Source organism: Carassius auratus, chromosome 20 (genome assembly GCF_003368295.1).
Source record: "Carassius auratus strain Wakin chromosome 20, ASM336829v1, whole genome shotgun sequence".
In the NCBI taxonomy this organism is placed as follows: domain Eukaryota; kingdom Metazoa; phylum Chordata; class Actinopteri; order Cypriniformes; family Cyprinidae; genus Carassius; species Carassius auratus.
Window position 1 is genome coordinate 1,210,721 of NC_039262.1, and position 19,284 is coordinate 1,230,004.

General features: G+C 36.8%; 1 pseudogene; it reads left to right on the plus strand.

Annotated features, from left to right (window-relative positions):
* The window catches only part of LOC113120478 (kelch-like protein 29), a 255,212-nt pseudogene that overhangs the window by 90,368 nt on the left and 145,560 nt on the right, over positions 1 to 19,284 (plus strand).

The window sequence follows — 19,284 nt, forward strand, 5'->3', positions numbered from 1 at the left end:
AGAATTAGTTCAAGGAACGAGAAAAGCATGAACTGTTGTTTCACTCTTCATGCCGCTTAATCAGATTAGCTTCTGTTTCACTTAGATTTCATGCATACTTGCCATGCGGCTTTCGCAGCCTCCTGCTCTTATAAGGCCATGATCAACGTGACCTTTGTTCCAGACCCTCAAAACTTACACATTTTGAAGGTATTGTTCACTTGAGGTCTCATTAATGGCTGAAAAGGAGGTGTTTGTTAGTAGTGTAGCGACTCGCCGGAGGTGCACGGGGTCGTTTTAGAGGAAATTTCTCTTGGTTTGAATCAGTCGAGTCTCCCGGCAGAAGGGCTTGCCAGCTTTTCTCTATCTCGCTCGAAGCCCACTTCAGGGAGCGATAGAACCACAAAATCTTGGCATCTCTAACTAGAGCTACTGTCATCTCACATCGCAGCTTTTTTTTTGAACTTTTGCGCTTGAGTGAATTCCGTGGGACTTCTGTGGCCGGAAAGCTTTGTGAGTATCTAATCAAATGCTTTAGCTTTATGCAGATTGTATTAACACTAACCCTGTGGGCGAACACCAGCAGTTGAATGCTTACCGCTGAGTTCTGCTTTGACTTAGACTTTGACGTGCCACTCTGATGCATGTTTTAGTGTACAGAAAAACAACTTTTTAATCTAAAAAAATAGACTTTTGTTAAAGCAGCTGGCTGCACTACAAGTTACTACACTTTAAAAAAATGACTTTTCAAAGTTGTAAATTAGATTACTGCAGTATGCTTCACAACTTGCAAGTGTTTCAAATTAAATCATACACCACTGTTTGTTTACAATATAAACTTTTAGATTTGATAGTTTATTCAGAACAGTGTGTCTATGACTTTTAAACTTTGAGGGTTTTTTGAATGAATGAATCATGATTATGATGACAGAATTGCAATTGTGCTAAATACAATTGTGGTGAAATTGAAAGCAGCAGTGTTTAAGCGGAAAGTGAAACTTTTTGAATCAGTGAGTCATTCCTTTTGGAACTGATTCATATACATGAACTGTCTGAATGAATTGATTCACTGAAATGCAGCTCTCTTTCATATATATATATATATATATATATATATATATATATATATATATATATATATATATATATATATATATATATATATATATAGTTCAGTACAGACCAAAAGTTTGGAGACACCTTCTCATTCAAAGAGTTTTCTTTATTTTCATGACTATAAAATTGTAAATTGTAAAAAAGGCATCACAACTGTGAATTAACACATGTGGAATAAAATATGGAATTATATACATAACAAAAAAGTGTGAAACAACTGAAAATCTGTCATATTCTAAGTTCTTCAAAGCAGGGGCGGAGGCAGACAATGTAAACATTCGGGGCTTAGCCCAAACCTAGGGGGGTCCAGGGGCAAACTCCCCCGGGGAGATTTTTTCCCCCCATACGTCAGCTAAATGCACTATTTTGGATGCTATTTGAGATAATAGAATGCCTAAAAATCTATACACTTTCTGGGAAAAAAAATCACCCAGTAGACTAGAGCCTACAACCTATTTTGTATTTAATTGTTCTCCAGCTATAGTGAATCCAAAACACCAAAAATGTTAAGGGTGACTCATTTTCACCCATGGCAACTAAAAAGAGGCAACCATTATCTGACTATTTTTTAGTTAGCCTATAAGCCTACATAGGAAATATTGGAATTTGGTGTAAACATCATTACTAATCTTAAGAGTTCAGTTCTAATCTTCTTTATCGCTATATTTCTCAATTAGTCTCTTCTTATCCCACTAATGTGCCGAGATTAGCTGTAAAACATGCCCTGAGATAGTTTCGGGTTTACGTGTTTCAGTTTTACGAGTGAACCCCGCCCCCGCTCCCCAAATTATCCGACAAATCATCCGACAAATCATCCACCCATCTCTATTAGCAACTAGGCTAATTTATCTTAATAACACCTAACGTTAACTCTCTAGATAGCCAGCAATACAGTCACGGATTCACAAACCTGTAACACTTGTCCGCGGTTCGTCTGACGCTGCTTCTGAATCTCTCTCTGGCCGGTGAGGTTTATTGTTAGTGTTCCGTATAAAAAACTTTGTTATGTCCATAACTTCAGCCGGTTAGCTGGTGAAAAACAGTAGCCCGCCAGTAACAATAGTAGTAACTATAGTAACAATAGCCCGCCAGCCCCTGATGACAACGACGAAGAAGATTTATATTCTTCTTCGTTAGTTTTTATTGGCAGTTGGCAAACAAGCTGAGTGATGCGCGATGCATTACCGTCCGCCACCACGCACGGTATGTGCTTTTGTTTCATTTTTTGCCGCTCCAGTCAGAAAGACTGAGAGGAAATTAAACAAAGTTGAAATTATTTTTAAAAACCTAAAAGATTCGGGGCTTTTGACAAAACATTCAGGGCTTAAGCCCAATTAGCCACCCCCCCGCTCCGCCCCTGCTTCAAAGTAGCCACCTTTTGCTTTGATTACTGCTTTGCACACTCTTGGCATTCTCTTGATGAGCTTCAAGAGGTAGTCACCTGAAATGGTCTTCCAACAGTCTTGAAGGAGTTCCCGAGAGATGCTTAGCACTTGTTGGCCCTTTTGCCTTCTGTCTGCGGTCCAGCTCACCCCTAAACCATCTTGATTGGGTTCAGGTCCGGTGACTGTGGAGGCCAGGTCATCTGGAGCAGCACCCCATCACTCTCCTTCTTGATCAAATAGTCCTTGATGCCTTCAGTGTGACTCTACAATTTTCATAGTCATGAAAATAAAGAAAACTCTTCGAATGAGAAGGTGTGTCCAAACTTTTGGTCTGTACTGTATATATATTCTAATAGAAAACAGTTATTTTAAATTCTAATATTAAATCGCAATATTACTGTTTTTGCTGTATTTTGGATCAAATAAATGCACTTTTGGTGAGCTTTTAAAAAGCAGTGTACATGGAAGGATGCTTACACAACATTGTTATGTTAGTTGCATTCTACAAAAATGTTTTCAACTTCTGTTTTCCACTGAAAAAAAAAAGGTTTGGAACGACATGAGAGCGAGTGAATGATGACAGAACTTCTCTTTTAAGTTAGCAGCATTTCTACTTTTAGTTAGTTAGTCTCCAGCACTGGAGGGAATGTGTTTACCTCTGCATTCTTTAATTATTGCCTGAAGGAAACTCATCAGAACACGCTAGAGTCTTGAGGGACCGACACTTTCTCAGTCATCTGTCATCAAAGTCTCCATGTTGTTCTGCCCACGGTCAAGCTCATAGATGCTTTTCAGATATAAATAAAAGGCAGAAAGATATGAGAAGGAAAGGGAAGGTTTTATCTAACGTCTTTCGTCTTTCCTTGCTTATGACATGGATGTCTAATAAGGCAAATAGTGTGTGTGTGTAGTTAATGACTCTCAATGCTGTGTATTTATCTGTAAACGTGTTTGTTTTTAACCTTGACAGGTATGAGGCGTGTGATTGAGTTTGTGCGGCTGATTTATAGTGTAATGTTTGTGAGTCTGTTTTTGTGTGCAAGACAGATCGGCATCTAATTAACAAGATGGAGAGGGACCATCGCGTCGACTCACATGTCTTTTTGTGATAAACTCTACACAGCGAACAATTAATAATGCGGCTACTGTAACTTTAAGAGGCCTGAGCTGTCTGTCATGACTAACGACACTTCAGAACCAACAAACGACTCTTAATTGAACTAGAGGTGTGGCAGTTTATTTATTCGCCTCGTCTTGTAATTAATTTTGTTTGTTATGCCTTTGTTTATTTATTTATTCCCCTGAGCGTAACCGCAAATCCACAGCCGCTGACAGAAATGTTTTTTCATAAATCCAGCACTCAGGAGTGCTTGAGAAAGTTTATTAGTCTATTTAGAGCAGGGGGCCATAAGGAAGCCTCAGCAAACTTTTAAGGGGAAAGATGATATGAAATGATTTAAAATCAAGGCTAAAATTTGTTAAAGCATTTTTTTTTAAATCAAGATATTTCTTATTTTAATTTACTATCTCAACTGCTTTTTGTGAAGAATTTGATTTCTAGACCTAGTAAAATCATACAAATGAAATCAAACCTTAGAATTCCATTGCCATGTTTATACATTTTAGGAATTTTCGAGTTGTGACAGGCTCTAAATATTTATTGTTTTGTTAGTTTTTTGTTTTTGTGAGTGTGTGTGTGTGTGTGTGAGTGTGTATATATATATATATTTTTTTTTGTTTTTGTTTTTTTTTTACAAATCCTTGTCCAGGTCTATTGTTGTTGACAGTTGGTGGCTTTTGAGTCAAAAAGTTTGAGAACCACTGGATTAGAGAGACACACTTGAGCGATACACTAATTATTTATATGTATTACTAATAAAAGGTGTCAAAAATGATTTGACCTTGTACCATGGTATTCTTTGAATTTACCAAGGTGTATCAATATGGCACAATCTTGTTTCTCAGATTGCCATCACTGCACTATGAAATAGAAATTTAATTTAATTGCTAGTAAATTTCACAAATAATTACAAAGGAAAAGCATAAACACATACAAGTAGAAAGACTGAAATAGTAGTTTCTTGTAAAATGTACTGCAATAATCTTTACAACTTTTTTTATTTATATATCTATTGCAATGTGCTTTCAGAACATCTTTTATTTAACATCCCTGGAAATTGATCCCATGGTTTGACTTACAGAACTTTGACTGGTTTGCTTGTACACGTACAAGGTTTCTGTGTGAGATTTTTAAGATGTCTCTTCTGCTCACCAAGACTTCATTTATCGGATCCAAAATACAGCAAAGACAGTGATATTATGTAATATTTTTACTATTTAAAAAAAACTGATTTCTTTTTTAATATATTGTAAACTGTAATTGATCAAAACCACACACAAACACATACAGTATCACTGTATGTTGATATCCTGTTGTATGTTGAAAATATGAAATACTATGATCTGATAGCCAAATGGATCAAATTGCACGCTCTCTCCCAGTTATGCTACATTTCAAGACACATTACTCTGAGATTACCTGCAAGATGCCAACCATCGCACACAGCTTGAGTCTGTTTCCTACTCCATTATCAGTTAAAGGCATGAATCACGGGTAAACCTGGGTCACCTCACAGCGCTGTTCAGAGCCATTTGCACATCGCAAATTGATGAAAAGCAAGTGTTTTCTATTGGCAAAAGCAATTTCGTGCCTTTCTGGTGCTTGGCACATAAGCAGCCGTTTGTGCTGATTATGTTTGTTTACAGGGCAGCATTGTCGAATTCTTGATTCTGATTGGTTGACTGGGGTTTTGAGGTTGTTGATTCATTTTCTATTTTTCGTGACAGGATTGTTGACGCCATTGCAGTTCTGTATCACTTTTCAATGTTTCTTTCTAACTAATAAGAGTGGCTTCAGGGAGGATACTTGATTGGGGAAGTCAGGAGGGATCAAAAAGTGAATAATGTCTTGAGATAAACATGTTTAATAGACATGTGGATTTGATATCCGTAGCTTAAGTGGAGTAATTGACTCTTGAATTCTTAAAAATTATTCCTTACAAAACATGTTTGTGTATATATAACATTTATACACAAGACCCAAGAACTTTTTGTACAGGACAAAATCCAATAGATTTCTTTAGCAACCATGCAATATCACATTTCTTTCTCTTAACAGAAGCACAAGATTGGATTTAACCAGAAGGGATGTTATTATGAATTTTTCAGAAATCCAGTGGAAATGTGCAGCTGCGTGTGTGTGTGTGTGTGTGGTAATGCCCTTGCAGAGTGAAAAATCCTCACGGCTCTGATTAAAATGTTTATCTCTGTCTTCAAGGGATATCGGTCATGTTTTCATATGATGAAATGTCTTCATCTTTGTGTCCGTAAATATTGACCTTTCACAAAAGCCTGATGAGGCAATTAATCATAAAGAACTGTGGCTTCAGATATGAAACACTGTTAGAGAGATATTTAAATTAATGGCCAAGAATTTGAATTGGAATATAGTAGTTTGTTTGTGTGTGTGTGTGTGTGTGTGTGTGTGTGTGTGTGTGTGTGTAACTCATACTTTATTTTATAATGATCACTTCATGCAGTTTAAATTCATTAGAAGTCAATGTTAACCAGAACTTCACTTTAATTGTATAAATACGTCTGGAATAATAATCTGGAATAACACTCTGTTTCTAACTAATTTTCCAAAAACTTTTCAATAACTATGCTATATTGTTTTTGCAAGTGCTGGTGTTTTCTTCAGGAAATGCAAATGTAGTTGTTTTGTAGAACTGGAAAAGCACTTTTGCACGTTTGCCTGTGCCAAATCCAATTGGCCACAACTGCTTCCAACATGTTTCTATGCATTTAAAAACAAATTCACTTTTGCCATTGCAATGTTTTTAATAGTTTTGCACCTATTTATCAGCAGCTTCGTTTGAAGGCTAGATCTCATAGCTGAATAAACATGCATTTTTCACAACATAAGTGAGGGAAAATTTAGGCAGGATGATGTGAGGGGCAGTTTATATCAATGTGAGTGTCGAGTCTTTAGCTCTCCCTCACACATTTCAAGGGTGTTGTGTACTACAGTGTGCATATTCCGAGGGAAAGCCTACCAGCTGCAAGTGTGAAGCAGAAAATGAATGAATGATGGAAACAAAGCATCTCTGAGCCAAGGGTGGCTCAGCGGGGAGACGTGAACTCTGGTTGACTTGCAACCTTTACTGTAAAGTTGAACAGAAGTGTTGTCACTGAGATGATTTCATTTGAGAAATGCACTGGAAAAGATTGCTTTATTATCCCTCAGAGTTATGCAGATAAACTGCCAAATGTTTAACGCTAATTCCCAGCATGAGGTTTCGTAGAGTAATCACTACAAAGAAAATTGCAATAAGAGCTTAAAGTTCAACCAAAAATGAAAGGACTGTTGTAATTCGCTGTCAGTGTGTTGCTCTGTGGTGGTTGCTGTTTCCATGCAATCACAATAAATGGGGAAGATTTCAAGTGACTTGTATCACACATGACTTGTAGTGTTTTGAGGCCATGTAATGTTTTTGTGTGAAGAACAGACCAAAAGAAAGTTATGAGCTGAAAATCGTTTTTGATGATTCAATGGTTCATTGATCCAGTCGTATCAATAGCAACAAGATCAATAGCATCTGAGTTGAAGATTACCAGTGAAAACCACAGTAAATTTAATCCTGCTTCTAACCGAATTACTATTTTTACTAATTATTAAATGTATAAAACATTTAATATTTTTGTGTGAGGAACAGACCAAAATAATAGCTGTTAAGAGAAGAAGTGATGTCCAATTTGTGAATGAATCACTCTTTAGAGCTGAATCTTTTCCAGTTGATCCGGTTTACAAAATATCTCTGAATGATTCATTGATGAATTGAACTGATTCAGTTTCATATGATCTGAATCATTAACCAGTCATAGTGATTAATAGCACTGGAGGTTAATATCAGTGAATACCGCTCTAAATTTAAGCCTGATTCTTACAGAATTTAAATTTTTACCAGTTATTAATTGTATAAATTATTCTTCATATAATATATTATGTTTTGTGTGAGGAACAGACCAAAATAAAAGTTATCGAGAAGTAGTGAACGATTAACTTTTTCAACAATTTGTGAATGAGTCGTTCTTTCGTGTTGGATCTTTTCAGTTGACCCAGTTCACAGATTAGCTCTGAATGATTCATTGATGAATTGAACTGATTCAGTTTACTGAATCAATGATCCAATTGTGATCAAAAGCACTTGAGGTGGAATATTACAAGTAAATACCCATTTAAATTTTAGTTTTTCACACAAAACTTCTTAAGACTTGAAAAATAGTGGTATGGTAGTCTCATTGGTTTTCTTTATTTAAGCTTAAAACCCAGTGTGATATGGGAGGTGCCTCCTCAATGGATGAGGCTCTCTGCCAATTCATGGATGAATTCGAGCTCACCGATCAGGTAATTAATAACACAGCAGCTACCCTTCATTAAGGAGATTCGTTGAAGGTCAAAAAACACGCGGTCTCTGTGGTTTCTGCCTGCTTCAGTTACGTTCCTGTAAACATATTCAACAAGAAGCAAATGAGAAAGTGGAGATTCATGGTGTTCTGGCTTCTTCTGGGATTATACATCACAAGTTACAAATTGCGTTCATTTCCTCTTGATATTTACCGCTCGTTTATTTCTCTCAGGGGAGTGAGGAGAAAAAGTGACGACATGGCAGTGGCATTTGAATCATTAGTCCCCAGTGCTGTCATCTATCGCTCTATGCCATTTAAATCTCGAACGGAAAGAGGCGAAAAACCCTGCTCCTCTTCAGAAGTCATAAAGATGAAATATTAATGGCTTCCTTTTTTTTAGTGGTCTGGCCTTGAATACTCAATTTACTATTCATGTGTTGATTATAAAAAAGCAGAAGGCATTTTTGAGGGTCAAAATATGGGCCCTGTGTGTTGATCTTCAATCTTTTTTCCATGTTTTTAATTTGTTTATAAGGCGGCACCTGAATGAAGCCGATCCTCTCGTCTAAGATTGTTTATAATAAGATCCACAATTTTAACGGCTTTAACAACTACATTAACCTTTTAGAAAATACAATTTATTTCATGTTTCAAGCTCACAGAGGCCTTTTTCACTTAATAAAATCTCATTTTAATGGGATTTTTCCAAATAGGCTGACAAAATACATCCGTTCTCATAAAATGTAATTTGACGCAAATTAGTGTTGTAGAGAATAACATGTGGTCAGCTCTTATTTGCGAAGATACTCATTTGGAAAGTTGGTATGTATGAAAGAACAATAAGCAGTTTGCCTTGGTTTTTCCTTTCCGTGTTCTGCTTTGCTAATTATACATGGACCAACCTTCATGTCTGTGTTTTCTTTATTTAAAAGGAACTCCTTTCCTTATATGCATCTGATTTCGTGTTTCGTCTTACAGAAGCTTTAGATTGGCTTGCTGCAATTGTACTCTTGAAGCTATAATGCAAATGTAAACTCCTAACCATGTGTGTGCATAAGTCTGATAGTGTTACATCTTGAGTGTCTGGGATCTTTTATTGATGAGGTTCCTATTTTGAAGACTTACATTTAAATACGTATCTTCGTTCTGTTTCGTTCATATCTTTATAGAAAACCAACTCGACATTCTTCAAAAGGATTTTTTTTCCTTTATCAGAATTGAATGGAGGAAAGAGGCCACTGTTCCTGAGACAATGAGAATTTGATGTGTTGAGGTCAAACTTTATTCAACATGTACAATGAAGATAAAGCACAGAAATGTAATGTTGAAGCCAGTTTTACAGTTTTACGCAGGATATTTTCCAGACGAGTACTATCTGCGCTAAACATTACTGTTTTAGTGTGCTGTATAAGTGGAGGGTTTTGGTGGGAATGTTTGGTGGAATCATCACATAGCGTTCCTCAAAAGTCCTCAGGAGACACAATGCTGTAAATGTACTGTACGGAATTTCCAAACCAATTACTTTCCCCGTGCCGCCTCCTGTATTAAACATGAATTACAGGATCTGACTGTGCCTTGTGGGTTTGGATCCATGAGATGTCTTTCCACTCTGTCTTTGTTCAAAGGCAGTTCCAAACGGCTCCGGTGCCTTTTTGGTGCAATCCCAAATTAATTTGTTTGATCTGTTGCCACATCAAAGACATATAAGCCCAGTTGGCTAGTAATTGTACACAGCGGGCAGTTTATTTTCTGTTGGTCGCCATTGAATACATTTCTAAAAAATATTTTCTTAATTTTATGTAATATATAACTATAGATGGAAAATATGTGTAATATATATATCCATCACAATCAGTACTCATGGGATTTTTTGTTTTTTTTGTTTTTGTGTAAATTCAATGAATACTTGATTGCGATTGTGTTTAAATATGCTACTGTATGTATGTTGCATATGATAACAAATATGGGGTGGAGAATGTAGATGAGACAGTGCTATTAAAATTATATTAATCTCATTTCACATTTGAATTGGCAGCAGATGTAGATAAATTAATTTTCTGTATTACATTAGGATGGTCATTAGTGCAAAATTATAATGCTTATTTTTTTCATCAGAGTGTAGAACTTGATATTTTTGATTGATTATTTCAGTGCTTTCTAGCTGTGTCTCCAGTTATTTTTATCCTTTGAAGTTACACACAAACAGGGCTTCAACTCAGAAGACATGACAACAGGAAACAAAATGCACCATTCGGGATCTGTATTCTTGATTTCTGCAAATAAGCTCATGTCAAGTAGTGGTTGTACAGTAAATTCCACAGGTTAAATTTAGTGACAAGTGCTATATTCATTACCATGAATTAGTAATCTCATGTTTTGCATACTTTTTTTTTTTAATTCAAGGTCTTCTTTATACATCTGACTTATAAAGTCACTTTAGTATTATCTAAAATACTGTTTTGAATTTTTTCAAATCTCATAATAAAATGAGTTTTGCTTTAACTGAAATATCATGTAAATAATTACTTTTTATTGACAGCAGTAGTTGCAATATGGCTGTGGATTTGCTTCCTTTTATTCTTGAGCATGAATAAGGTCAGACTCACAATCTGCGTTCCAATTCATCCCAGTAATGTTGAATGGAGCTCAGTGCTTTGGGCAGGTCAGTCAAGTATTTCTAAACCAGTCTCAGTAAACCATTTTAATATTCAACTTACTATCATGTCCACACTAAGCAATTTATACAGTCATTGCTTACTGACTCTCCAAATCTGTATGAGTTGCATTTTCTTCATTTGAACACAAAAGAATATTGGTTATCAAACAGTTGACAGTAGCCATTGACTTCTATAGTATTTACTTCCATACTGTGGAAGTTAATGGCTACCGACGACAGTTCAGTTACCAACATTCTTCAAAATATCTTCTTTTCTGCTCAACAGAAAAAAAACAGAACCCTCATAAAGGTTGGAAACAACTTGAGGGTGAGTAAATGACACATTTTAAAGCCCACTAGTGCTTTCTAAAGACCATTAAATGGACTGTTAGTTTAAGCGATCTTGCCTGCGATTTGATTTTAAAAGCATGTCGTTTTGCACATCCATGGTGTCTGTTGGATTTGAATCCTTCAAAACAGAATGAGTCATCCCAGCAGATGGAATCATTTTAAAATGTTGTATTTTCTTGCAAAACTACCCCATACCCATCAGCTTTTTGTCTTTTTTTTAATTTAAAAAAGTCGGCAGGGTCTCACTGAATTGGACAGTTTACAATGAACAGAAGGTCAGAGCCCGGGATGGACCTGCTGCAGGCTTTACACAGTCATTTTGGATCTGAATCTGGAAACCTCTGTTCTTTATAAATAGCTCAGTGTGGACCTGACAGCGAGACTCCGTTGAAGAATGTTCCAGAGAGAGAAGGGCCTCAAGGCATTATGGGCATCAGATGTGTGGAAGATTCGTCGAAAAACTCTGACAGTCTAGCTGTGAAATCCACGAGATTGATTTTTCAGTCCGATATGAAAGACAAAGCCCATCTGTGGTGTCGTAGAGCCATTCCTCTGGCTCCAGAAAGAGACTGTGGAGGTTGTTTATGAACCTCTTGCACCTTGCCTACGAGAGAGACTGGCGGTAGCAAGCTGATTAGCATTTTTCGGGCACCAAAAGACAAGCTCCGGTGCTGAGTGAGTTGCAAAAGTATTGCCCTAATAGTGTGCTTCTGGCAGAGTGTCTGGAAGACGAGTGTAGATCTTGTTCTTTTTTCCTCTGGCTGTGTTGTGGAACTGACAGTTCTAACAGTTGTAGAAATAAGAAATGTGGCGTATAAGCAGCATGTATGTCAGCCTTTTTCTTGTTCTCCACCCCTCGTTCTTACACTCGCTCTGTCTCCGTTTGCAAATACCTTTCATCCTGGGTGGTACGAGTGCTTCCTTGTCGAGGGCGCTTGTAAGAGCTGCGGCCAGCCTGACCATGCATGCCTGTGTGAAATTGGTTTGTTCATCCATTGTTTCTGAGTGACAGAGATGTAATGCCTGATAATGTCTTTCTCTGGCGCCAGCCGTCATATCCTCATCCACTGGATATGCTGAACCATTGGGACCGCTGGCTAATGCATCTGCAAGATCATTTATTTTTGGTGATGGGATGCCACACATCCAGGTGTTAAGGTAAAGGCAACAAACTGCTGCTGTGTGCTTTCACAGTGCTTTTATGTTAATCGGTATTGTGGATATTGATGGAACAGCAGGAAGAGTTTGAAAAGAGGGTTAAATAAGTAGATGGATGGACTGATGGATAGGTAGACTGAAGGATAGACGTGTTGGTGGATGGATGGATAGATGGTTATATAAGTGGGTGGATGGATGCATAAACAGTGGATGGGTGGATGGTAGGATGGGTAGACAGATTGATAAATTAAACTGCTTTATAGAAGGACAGATGGGTAGACAGATAGAGAAGAACTGCTGGATAGATGGGTGGATGGATGGATGGATGGATGGATGGGTAGACGGTAGGGGTGAAACTATACATGTATTTGTACCGAACCATCACAGGACAGACATCTCTGTTCGGTGCATGAGGCCTTACAACGAATACAGGCAATTCACCCCCAATCCAGAAGGGGTCGCCCGAAGCAATGCAGCACAGTTTGATAACCAGCCGCCAGCAGAAGAACAATAAATGCCGTGAATTGCATACTTGAAAACAAAGCCCACTAGACAGCGACCATGTGCTGACTGTGAAAGACTCTGTCGCTCAAAGACTGACAAAGAGGTATCCTTTAAAGGCTTGTGCACTTGTGAAATGGAGCTTTGTGTTTGTGTATCCTACCTCTCTCGTTCAGCAAATATGTCCATATTTGTGATGCAATGTATCTGAATGCTAAAATATTATTTATTGTATAAATTATAGGCTTTGTACTTCAGTTCCAACGGTGACACAGAAGCGGGTGCGTTGATGTTTAGTTCACTGTATTTTCGCTATCATTTTCAACTGTTTCCTTGTACCTGCAGAATCAACTTTAACACTCATTGTCTTATTGATAATACATCACTCTATAAAGGTCTGCTTTTATTTGTCTACCATGAAATCAAAACATCTGCTTTTTTTAAATAATGAAAACAAGGTCGCTTTCTGCCATTTGAGTTTCCTTTTTGAACACATTAAAAAAATTACTGGAACTCGGCGTTTATAGGCTACGTTATTTGTCTTACAGTTTTTTTCTCCTTGTTTATCTGTAAACCTGAACCATGACATCTGTGTACCATTCCACCCATAGTAGTCTGATAGATAAATAGACAGATAATTGGATAGATGGATGGTGGATGGATGAATGGGTAGACAAATGAATAAATGGGTGGATAGGTAGATGAATGGATGAAAGAAAGAGGGTTAAATAGGTAGATAGATAGATAGATAGATAGATAGATAGATAGATAGATAGATAGATAGATAGATAGATAGATAGATAGATAGATAGATAGATAGATAGATAGATAGATAGATAGATAGATAGATAGATAGATAGATAGATAGATAGATAGATAGATAGATAGATAGATAGATAGATAGATAGATAGATAGATAGATAGATAGATAGATAGATAGATAGATAGATAGATAGATTTTAATAAATACATACAGGGTTAAAAAAAACAGTTTTAAAAGGGTTAAAACAATTCCTTGTATTGGAAGCAGTTTATTATTTGGTATGTAGGAATGTGAGAATGTTCTTCTGAATGAACAATTACTATTCAGTGTTCATCTGTGAATTTGAGGTTACACTTGATCATGTTCCACCGCCTCTACCTGAAAAGGTCAGTGGCTTGTTTGCCACCATTTAAAAAGGTCACTTTGAAGCCCAGGACCTCTTGAGAAGCGAACAGGGCGAGCTGTCTTTGAGCTGCGCTATATTGGACGTCTGGGAGAAATGCAGTGAGTTCGTTTTCACTGACAGGTTCTTTGTAAGCAACACCATTACTGCAACCTCACGGATAGCCAGAGGTTCTCTTGCCAACAACTATAAAAATTATGGTCCACGGGGCCATTAATTTCACACAGAACTCTTTTCTCCGTTTTACATGTTAGATTGAATTGCAACAGGATGTCCTTGGGGTCGTTTTTGAGTGTTGGGAAAGCATCCCTTATGAGGGGAAATTAGAGCAAAAGAAATAACTCATTCGAGGTCTTGTTCTGTTTCTGTGCCGAAGAATTTCTCTTGTAGACTTCCACCTCAACCAAAAGATTTCTTTTCAGTTTAACTGCCGTACTTGTGACACGTACAAGTCTCTAAAGTTCAGTGGGTGATTTTTCATTTTCAATGTCCTTAATTTCATAGAAAATCAAGTCAGCTTATAACGTGATCCCAGTAAGAGCCCACTGGAATCTGAAGCCTGCGTTTGGCAGATTTTGCATTCAATCACGATGATTCTGCTCGTCCGACGGATCCGCTGATGGAAGCCAAGGCCTTTCAATTCTGTGTTTATTCAATCGCATTTCTGCCATTTCAAAAAAGAGCAGCAGGAGCTCTGACCTGGTTCAAAAAGCCCAGTGTCCCAGTGCAGTCCTGCCGGGCTGTGGCGTCGTGCCATTTTGGTTCATTGGCAGAAAAAAAGCAACGTCTCTCAGGTCATCCCACCAATAACTGGCATTTAAAAAGGTCCAGACAGTTAAAGTTGACATTCAGTGGACTAACTTCTTTAAGGTTAACTTAAAGGAAAGCAGATAACAGATGCAACCATGAGCACCTTCAAACCTGTGGGAGTAAAATAATATCAGTCTTCAAAAGCTGAAGATTCAGAGCTAATGCATTATCTTACATTTCATGCAAAGGATCAGACACACACATGGCAAAAATCATTGCCACACACATATATATATTTTAGATACATAATATGCTAAATAAAAAAGGTCAAAGTGTATTCATTTTTAATTTTTAGAAACCCATTCATTTGCTTTTTTAACTGTGCATCATTATATGGTTTGTTGCATTGTATTATTTGTTCTGCACAAAAAATATCCATTGTTTACCCTCTAAGGGCTTTAGCTAAGCAAAGCCATTTGAAAATGAACCTATCCATTAAGTATTTCATAAAATATATCAAATTGCAGTCCAAGGCTTGATTGCCGTACATGATCTCCATTTGATTTTGAAACAAAGAGGTGCAGTGATTGAACCACCTTCACAAGTGGCGATGGGGAGGAGTTATGTCACTTCTCCTCACCGGGGCTTGGAAAGACACTGCACTCATTTGTCTGCATTTCCAATTGGATGCGTCTAATGGCAGCAGCAGTGCATTGTTGAAGTTTGTTTGGGGCCACTGTGCAGCGGGAGAAATCGATAACCAATTGACTGTGATTTCATAGCCTTTCATTTTGAAAGATTTAAGGCAAGACTTTCATCCATATTGTCCTTCCAAAGTATACAAAGAGACTGGCGTTGTTTAATATAATATTGTGTTTGGAGTAAATATAATGGAAAAATATGCTGCACACGCAGATTGCTGTGAAAGTAGTCATTTGCTGCATCTTTAACTCTCTCTCTCAGAATCTTTAGATATACTTATATAAACGTTTCAATAAATATAAATAATTTATTTAATTTTATATAATTTATTTTATTTTTATTTAGTGCTTTTTACAATTCATGCTCTTTTACAGTTTTTGAAACCATTCAGCTGATCTCTGTGTCTGGCGGTAGCACTCTTAGCTTAGCTTAGCATAGATCATTGAATCTGATTAGACCGTTAGCATCTGTCTCAAAACTGACCATATTTTCTATAGTATGGTTTTTATAGTTTCTATATTTTTCCTATTTTAAACATTATTCTTTTGTAGTTACATCGTGTACCAAGACCGACGAAAAATGAAAAGTTGTGATTCCATTGTAATAATTTTGCGCCTGTGTAATATCATTGCTCCTGCTGCTCCCATGGTATGGCGGCAAAGTTCCTTGATCCTTGAGTCTAATCAGATTCAATGATTGAAGCTAAAAGTGCTACCTCCAGACCAGGAGATCGGCTGAATGGATTCAAAAATGGTAAAACTCAGCTGTTTAACTCTAGAAAAGTTGATAAAAAAAAGTGAGAAAAGGTGAAAAAAGTGTTCCTTTAATATCCATGGAAACCCTTCATTGCACAAAAATTCTTCAAATTAATAAAATTCTCTTCACACTAAATACATAATGGTTCTTTTAAGAGTGTGGAACCTGCTGCTGCACAAAATGTTCTTTATAGGGGGGGGGGGGGTGTTCTTTAGATCATTACAACGTTCTTCACAGTAAGAAACGAAAAGGTTCTTTGAGGAACCAAAGATTTATCTTCAGCGGCATTGCTGAGAAAACTCCCTTTTAAATACTTTATTTTTAAGGGTGTAGAACCTTCTGTTGCATTAAGGAAGTTCTCTAGATCATTAAAAATGTCTTCACACTAAGTAAAAATTTTCTTTTAAGGTTCTTTGAGGAACCCAAAATGGTTCTTCATTGGCATCACTGTGAATATCACCCTTTTGTAGCCTTTATTTTTAGAAATGTAGTGGAAAATGATTTGTTAGATTATTAAATGAAAGAAAAAAGAAAAATATTATTTTTAGAAATGTTCACTGAAAGGTTAATTGCAGAACCCAAACTAGTTCTTCTATCACTGCAGAAACCCCTTCTTTGGGGTTGCATTTAGTTAGTTTTAATTAATTTAGAGTTTCTTGCACCGTAAAACAGCTCTGACCTTGGTCAGTTATGTTCGTTTAGCTCTTTCACTGGTTGGTAGAAGTTTGAATAGGTTGTAGAAGAAACATGTTTTCATTCAAAAGTGACATCCGTGCTTCTCCTCTCGTGCCACTGCTAGTACCGTAGCTCGTGTTTTCATCTCTTCTTTGCATATATGCTCCTCAACCTCTGCAAATTCTCAAGAGAAGCCAGATCGTGAGCTCTCATCTTAATAAGAGACACATTAATAAGAGATAAGCTTAAAATGCATGGGAAGTTTGGGGGCGACTCAATCATGGTGTTCCGTTGTGCTTCTCATTGAGTCGTTCCTCATCACAATCACAAATTTACCAATCACGCCACATCCAAATGCTTGAAAGCAACAGCATTGAGCCGACAAATCACCGCAGGCTGGTTTGATACTCAAGAAGCATGTTTGCGATTCCCTGACACTATTGCATGATGGAATTGACATACTGTACGTATTTGCCTGATCTCTCACACGCATGCAACCCCTTCCATTCATCCAGTCCATTACCGCTAGTGTTAGTCGCAGTCATAAACATCAGCCAAGTTTATGAGTCATATCTCGCTTTTGTGCCTGTAGAAAAGCAAACAGCCCGTAGACTCTCTAGGGGAGCTATTTGCGTGCCACTTTTCTCTGCCGTGTGCCGCGCTTCACGAGCAAATGCTTCCCGGTGCCCCCTGTCTTTCTTATCAACGTTATCTACAAATGGAGCAGAGATGTTTGAAGGTCATAATGAAATTAGAAATATTTCACCATGCCCTTGCGGAGCGGGTAAAGCGCAAGAGAGTGCAATAAATATTTTTGAACGAGGGCAGTGCCCCATCATTTCTTTCCACTCTGTTGGATATATTATCACTGTCATTTTTCCCCCTACCTATGCTGCTGGGAAGGTATTACAACATAGATTTTTATGATTCATCAGGGATTAAATCAATGCTGTTTGGGTTCATGCGCTCATTTTTTTAAGCTTCTGAGAAGCCCCACAATGCACCTTGTCATTAGATTACTGGTATTACCATAAGAAAGCATTGTGGGAGAATGTCCTTGACGTTTACTCTTCCACTGTATGATCACAAAAGCAAAGTTTGCAAAGTAATGCCTAATAGAGATGCAAATATCCGATTGAATGGGCGGACGTCTCTCACGGATAGTGGCCTTTTGGCGCAAGTATCAGGATTAAAGCTTTCTGGTTGTGCTTTTAGTAATTCTGGAGTTTTATTTGCTTTTACTAATGTAGCCAATCACCATCAGCACAACACAACACAACTGTTTCTTTAACAGTTGCGCTTTAAATTAGCATTTTAACTCTGCAATGTTGAATACATTACACAGGATTTAAGCTTTTTAATGGTATTAAAAGAAGGCTGCATTTATTTTATTAAATGCACAGTAATACTGTAAAATATTATTTAAATTTACAGTGATGCTTTCTGTTTAAATATATATTAAAATGTAATTTATTCCTGTAATGCAAAGCTGAGTTTTCAGCATCATTACTCCAGTCTTCAGTGTCACATGATCCTTCAGAAATCATACTGATATGCTGATTTGCTCAAGAATATATATATTTTTTCATTATTACTAATATGGAACACTACTGTGCTGCTTAATTGTTGTGTGGAATATAAGGCATGATATACTTGTTGAATAGAAAAAAGAAAAGCAAAGCAAAAGCATTTATTTAAAATATTGTTTTGTAACATGATATACACATTTACTTTTAATTTCATTCATCTTTTCTTTAAAAGTATTAATTTAGATAATAATAAATTAAACTATTATTAGTAAGGTTTTAGGTATTTTCTATGTTGTTGTTTAAATAACTTAAATAATTCCTCCTTAATTTCTAGTCTGTCATGCAAAAATTGTAAGCATAGTCAATTAAGGACAATTGGACAATTTAGTTAATTTTGCATTTAATTACTTTTATACAGTATACGTTTATAGAAAAAGAGCACTACAAATTCACTATGTACATGTTAATATAATGGTCTCATGTTTCCAAATCTGAGTTTGAGAAATTATTTAATATCTTCTTATTCATTGTCTCATTTTTTGTCATCTGAATCAACAGCCTCCGAGTTTCCGTGCTATTGTGCCAAATACAGGGCCGAGAGAGAAATTTAATTAGTTCTGAACGAATGGCAGCTAATTATTAAAAGACTTAGCGTATTTTTATTAAGCATTTGTGTTCGACCCTTTTGTTAGAACAAGGTGTTCGTGTGACAATGGAACATTTAATTACATTTCTTTTGTCTTATTAAAAACTACTAATGATTCAGAAACCTCGGCTGTTATTGCTACCATTATGAAGGGACCGATATGAAATGTGTCTCGGCAGAGCCAGTTCTGTTTCCATTTTTGTTCTCTTTTGCCTTCTAAAGAGTCTCTCACTCGCCGTGCCCTTCAAGAGGCAGGGTGAGGCATCATTACAAGGTAATATTTTCCCGCTTTAGGCACCGGCATTTTGATTTATTTCTTGTAAGAGAAAAATATTAATATTTATACACCGTGATGGGAGGGAAAACATTTAGGCAGTTGTTTTTATTCAGATCATTTAAATTTGTAATACGAAGAGTAAAAATACGAGTAGAGCTCTGATGTGAG